Here is a 6317-nt window from a genome sequence, read left to right as displayed (position 1 = left end):
ATATATATATATATATATATATATATATATATATATATATATATATATACATATATATGCATACACACACACACATATATATATTATATATACATGCACATATATTCATATATAACATGTATATATATATATATGTGTGTGTGTGTGTGTGTGAGTATATATTTATAAATATATGTGTATGTATGTATGTACATATATACAAATGTACACATATACACGTATATATATATATATATATATATATATATATATATATATATATATATATACACACACATATATTCATATACATGTACATATATATGTGTGTATACATGTGTGTGAGTATATATATATATATATATATATATTATACATACATACATATACATGTACATATATATGTGTGTATACATGTGTGTGAGTATATATATATATATATATTATACATACATATATATATGTGTATATATATATATATATATATGTGTGTGTGTGTGTGTGTGTGTATGTATGTATTCATGCATACATTGAATGGATTAATTAGTTTATTTATTCATTTATTTAAGATACTCAAATTTCTTAGAATCATTCAATCATAAGAAAAAAAGGGGTAGAGTGGGGTGTGGTGCTGAAGGAAGTAAAAGAAAAAAATAAGTAGCATTTCAATGAAGTGCTTGTCTGTGTTAGTTCATGTGTATCATGCATGGTTGTGGGTAGGAATAGGAGGTAGGGTGCTGAGGTAGTGAGAGAGAGAAATGGAAAATTGAAGGGATTGGAAATAGAGAGAGAGAGAGGTGGGGGGATATGTAGAGAGGCATAAGTAGTAGTAAGTAATAGTGAGAGAGAAATAGATGTGGTGAAAGAGATATAGATATGGGTGAGATGGACAGAGGTAGCAAAGGAGGGAAGGTGAAGAAGTAGTAGGGAAGGGGGAGTATATATGCATGAGAGGGGCATGAGTTAGTGAGAGATGGGGAGGAATGATGCAGAAAGGGAATTGTTGCAGTAAGAAGTAGTGTGAGGGAAATACTGTGGGTGGGTGGGGCAGAGGTAGCAGTGGAGAGAAAGTGAAGGGGGAGTAGGATATGTAGAGAGAGAAGAAGCAGTGAGAGGAAAGGAAGAGGAGGGATAAATAGGAGGCAGAAGCAGTGAGGCGGAGAAGGTGAAGGGATAGTGAAAGTGAGAAGAGGAAGATGTAAAGAGAAAGAAGAGGTATGTGAGAGAGGTAGGGACTAAGGTAGAGAAGAAGAGAAGGTAAAGGAGTGAAAGAGAGGGATGTACAAAGAAAGAAGTTGTGAAGGGGAGGTGAAGTAATAGAAAGGTGGGCAGAGGCAGTGGTAAAAAGATGAAAAGAAAAGGGAAAGGAAATATAGTGAAAAATAGACGACAGATATAGGGGTCAGAAATAAAGTTGATTGTGCAGAATATTCTCAACTCTTTCACAGGATATGCTAATAGCATTGGCTATTTGATTTATAGTCAATCACCCGTCATCCATTAGCATGTGGTGAACATAACCAATGTTTTCCTTTGTGGTGGCAGTTACAAGATGTCTAGATCTTGGGTCATCTTCAAGACTCTCCCTTCCCCGCCTAAATTCAACTGCCTATTTTTGCTGTTGATATATCAAGAACATCATCCCCTTGATGTAGCAACCATGTCAGCATGAGTGTCCTTGGGAGCTAAGGTACTTGATAACACAATGATGCCAAATCTTACAGTATGAAAGAGAAGCTGATCTCTGTCCATCGCAATAAATATGTGAAGGAGGGGAAGAAAGAAAGGAGAAAAGTTGTTGTTGAGAAGAAAATACAATGAGATAGAGAGCGTGTGAAATATAGACAGAAAGGTAGTAACATCACCGTAGTAACTAACAATTAAAAATGTAGGAATTTTGAGTCCAAGTCTGTCAACACAACACAACACGGACTTCAAAAAAGTGATAGTTATGTTTTTGGTTGCTTGTGTGTGTGTGTGTGTGTGTATGTGTGTGTGTCTATGTGTTTCTGAATGTCTTCCAGCATAAACACAACACAGCACAAACCTTAAAAAGAGACTTTCACTATGATGACAAGTTGTTGCTGTTGAGAGTGAAATTCAGTGAGATACTGAGAGTGTGAAAGATAAAATTAAAATTTGTTTCAAGAAAAAACAAGTTGTCATTCTTGTTGCTGAGAGAAAAATATGGCGAGGGAGGGAGAGAGAGACAGAGAGAGACTGTGTGTGAGTGAAAAATAGGTAGATAGGTAGACTGTTGCAGTAGCAGCTCGTGTATAGGCACTGTGGAACTGCAGCACCCACTGTTTCCAACTCGATGTTATCGATGACATTCAATATAAGGAGTCCTTTTTTCTTTAATTCTTTCTTTACACTTGTACATTATATTATCCTTAAGTTTAATGTCAGTAGCCATCCTCTAGTTTATGAAAAAAATACAAAAATCCTTGTATAGAACTGTGTGCTTTACAGTTCCAGCAACACAGTGTTTGGCTGTTGTGAGCATGCTCACATGTCCGAGATAGGAAGCTTCACATTAGGGGAGAGAGAGTACTGCATGAACAACAGTGCTGGGTGAAAGACAGTGTACCTTTTTGATTCCACATGTGTTGTGCTTAAAAACATGTTTATATTCTTGAATGTGATAAAGTGTAGAATTAGATTATTATCCTGTTTCCAGCTTCAGTGTTGCTGCCAGGATTGAAAAATAGGGCACATTTCCACCCTTTATTTTGTGATTTAGTGGGAATTTTTGAAAAACAATGGGAATTTGCAGTGGTGTTCAGTGAACAAATTAAACACACTACTCGGCAGTGGCTAAAACGTGAACTGATCAAGTTTATGAATAAATTTTCTTTTTATGCTTGTTACCTTTTACACAATATTAAAACAATGGCTAAAAATTTTCTGAAACAGCACCCCAACTAATTTTATCTACAAACCACCACTGGACTGTTGTCACCATAGTAATTAATGAGACTTTCACTATATAACAGTCTACTATCAAAAGAAGGTACATGCATGATTAACAAATATTCTTTACTACCAGCACAGCAATGAGTAAAGACCTACTGTTGTCCATTTTCAAAAGAAGTCACCACTAGCTACATTTGAAGTCTTTTTTGAACAGTCAGATATCAGTTTACCTGGAAAGAATCAATGCAACTATAAATAAGAAGGGTTGAAATTAATGCATATTATAAACTTCACAACTCCTTGATAGTCAGCCTATGAACTTTTCAGCTGACCCTCATATGACACCCACTGCAGAGGATGAACAAAGAAACAATGTCTAAACAGGCATAGAGAAAGAATGGTATAATCTTCATCTAACGCTTATACTTTTTTAATATCATCATCATTTACTGTCCAGTTGCCATGTTGGCATGGGTTAGGCACTTTGACAGAATCTGATGAACCAGAAGACTGCATCAAGCTTCAGTGTCTCCTTTGGCATGGTTTCTATGGCTGGATGACCTTCCTAATGCCAACCATGCTACAGAGTATAGTGAATGCTTTTTTCTTTTTTCTTTTTTTGCTTATGACACTAGCTCTAGTGAGATTGCCAAATGAATAGCAAGACAAAGAAAAAAGGAGAAACTCCCTTGGCTGAGTGGAGTGGAAGTAAATGGGGAGGTAACTTTACGCCAAGAGAATCTAAAGTCGAGAATCTAAAGTATGATACAGGTACAGGAGGCTTGCTATAGAGAAGATACATAGCAATCTCATGTTATATAGGAGTGTGTGTGAGTAACTGGAAAGAAGATAAAGATGCCAGTCACGAGATGACAGAGTATATACTCAAGGCACAAGAAGGTAAGTTCATAGGCTGACTATGAAGGAGTGAAGCTAGAGCTATGAAATCTTGCATGTATTAAGAGAGAATAAGATTAGGATTGGTAGACAGGTTACTAGGAGAGTGAGAGGTTGTAAGAGGAGGGTGATGGTGTAGTTGATTGGAAATAAAAGCATGGGGAGAAAGTAAAAAAACAGCTCAGGAAGGAGGAGGTGATGAGAAGCAATACAAGAAAGGTGGAGAGCAGCAATATAACAAACCTGTAGAAAGATAAAAAAAAATTAGGAGATATGCCAGGAGGGTGCGAAGACAGAGAAAGATGTACAAGGACAGAGGTGGGAAGCTAAAGGAATAGTAATGAAAAAATACTAATGACAGTGCTACAATAGTATTGTAGGTGCATATGGTAATGTGAAGGCGCATGGCTCAGTGGTTAGAGCCAGTGGTTACGATCGTGGGGTTGTGAGTTTGAATCCCGGACCGGACTGCGTGTTGTGTTCTTGAGCAAGATACTTTATTTCATGTTGCTCCAGTTTATTCAGCCGTAGAAATGAGTTGCGACATCACAGGTGCCAAGATATATCAGCCTTTGCCTTTCCCTTGGATTACACCGGTGACATGGAGAGGGGAGGTCGGTATGCATGGGCGACTGCTGGTCTTCCATAAAGAACCTTGCCCGGACTTGTGCCTGGGAGGGTAACTTTCTAGGTGCAATCCCATGGTCAGTCATGACCAAAGGGGGTCTCAGCATATGGTAATATGTGAGTATGTATGTATGGATGTGCATGTATATACATGCGATAAGTGCATGAAATGTATGAGCATGTATATATTTTATAGATCTCTATGTAGCTGTTGTAGACATTTGACCTAAGGTCAAATTGGCTGAACAGAACTACAATCAAAAGCACGAACTATAATCAAAAGCATTCCAGCCATGATATTCCCATCTTGTTCCCATGCATAGTATAGTTTTTGTTAAGATGGTAGGATTTGATTTGAGGGAGATTTAGTTGCTTTTCTGGCAGGATGGAATGACCATGTAGAAGCTCTTTTTCATTGTTTTGATGTCTATCTGGTATAAGTTATGTGATGTGTGTGCATGAGTATGTTTGTGTGTGAGCTCAGTATGAATAAGTATGCTGGATGCATATGTATGTATGTAGATATAAGCATTTATATTGTGTATATTTGTTTATAAATGTACTTGTGAGAACATATTGTATATATATATATATATATATATAGTGTTATTATGTACACAGTGTGTGTAGCTATTTCTATGTGTGTGTGGGTGTGAACATGTACATGTGACGTGTGTGAATGTATGTATGTATGGGTGTATGTATGTGTGTATGTATATCTGTCTGTTCATTGATCATGAGTATTGATACATGGTGTAGTTGTTTGCTAGGTATGTCTGCATTAACACATATATGAATATGTTTTTGTGTGAGAACGTATGTGTGGTACAATTTCTTATGTGGCATGTGTGAATGCACAAGTGTGTTTGTGTGTGAGTAACTTTGTATATGTGGTGAATGTGTGTGTGGTATTTGTGAATGTATGAGCATGGTATAAGCTTTTATAAAGTGTATGTATACATAACTAAATATATGGAATTATGCATTAAGATAAGCATATTTATGCATGAGATTCACATATGTGAGGACTTACACACACACACACACACACACATATATATGTATGTGTATATATGTATGTATGTATGTACGTATCTATGCATGTATCTGTGTATATATATATGTATCCATTCATCCCCATTATATATATATATATATATATATATATATATATAAATATATATAAATATATATATATATGTACATACATTAAACTCTTATGCAAATCTGTAAGACATTCATCAAGTTTTAACAACTGAAGGCAGAAATCTTGTTTATGTTTGATCAAGTGTTAAAGTATAATGTATGTGTGTGTGTGTGTGTGTGTGTGTGTGTGTGTTTATACATGTATATGTACATGCTTATGTTTTAGCATGTCTAAGAGTAAATCTATGCATAAATAGTACATTTGCTCAAAATTATGCATTCATATGCATAGACAGATACACACACACAAACACACACACGTACACATTCACATGCATGAAACAAATGTTTATACTCTATTCCTGGCATTGAGCACTTTTTCCTTGTGTTTATAACTCAAATTTGTATGTATATATATATGTATACATATGTATGTGTATATGTGTGTGTTTATGTGTATCTATATATACGTGTGTGTCTGTGAGTAAGTGTATATACATATATGTATATATGTGTGTGAGGATACATCAATATATAAAACTATTATATAAATATGCAAGAATTACATTAAGTTTTAATGAGCAAATAGAAAAACACACCTTGTTAAAAATCTTGTCGCTGTTTGATCATGTGCTAAAGTATATGTTTGAATGTGTGTTTGCATTTAATACATGTATGTGAATATGTGCATGAGCATGTGTTTTATGTAGAAGTGTGTGTGTATATATATATATATATATATATATATATAT

The sequence above is a fragment of the Octopus bimaculoides genome, chromosome 5 (assembly GCF_001194135.2).
Source record: "Octopus bimaculoides isolate UCB-OBI-ISO-001 chromosome 5, ASM119413v2, whole genome shotgun sequence".
NCBI lineage: Eukaryota > Metazoa > Mollusca > Cephalopoda > Octopoda > Octopodidae > Octopus > Octopus bimaculoides.
The sequence above is the reverse complement of the archived record's forward strand: the minus strand, read 5'-3'. Positions refer to the sequence as shown.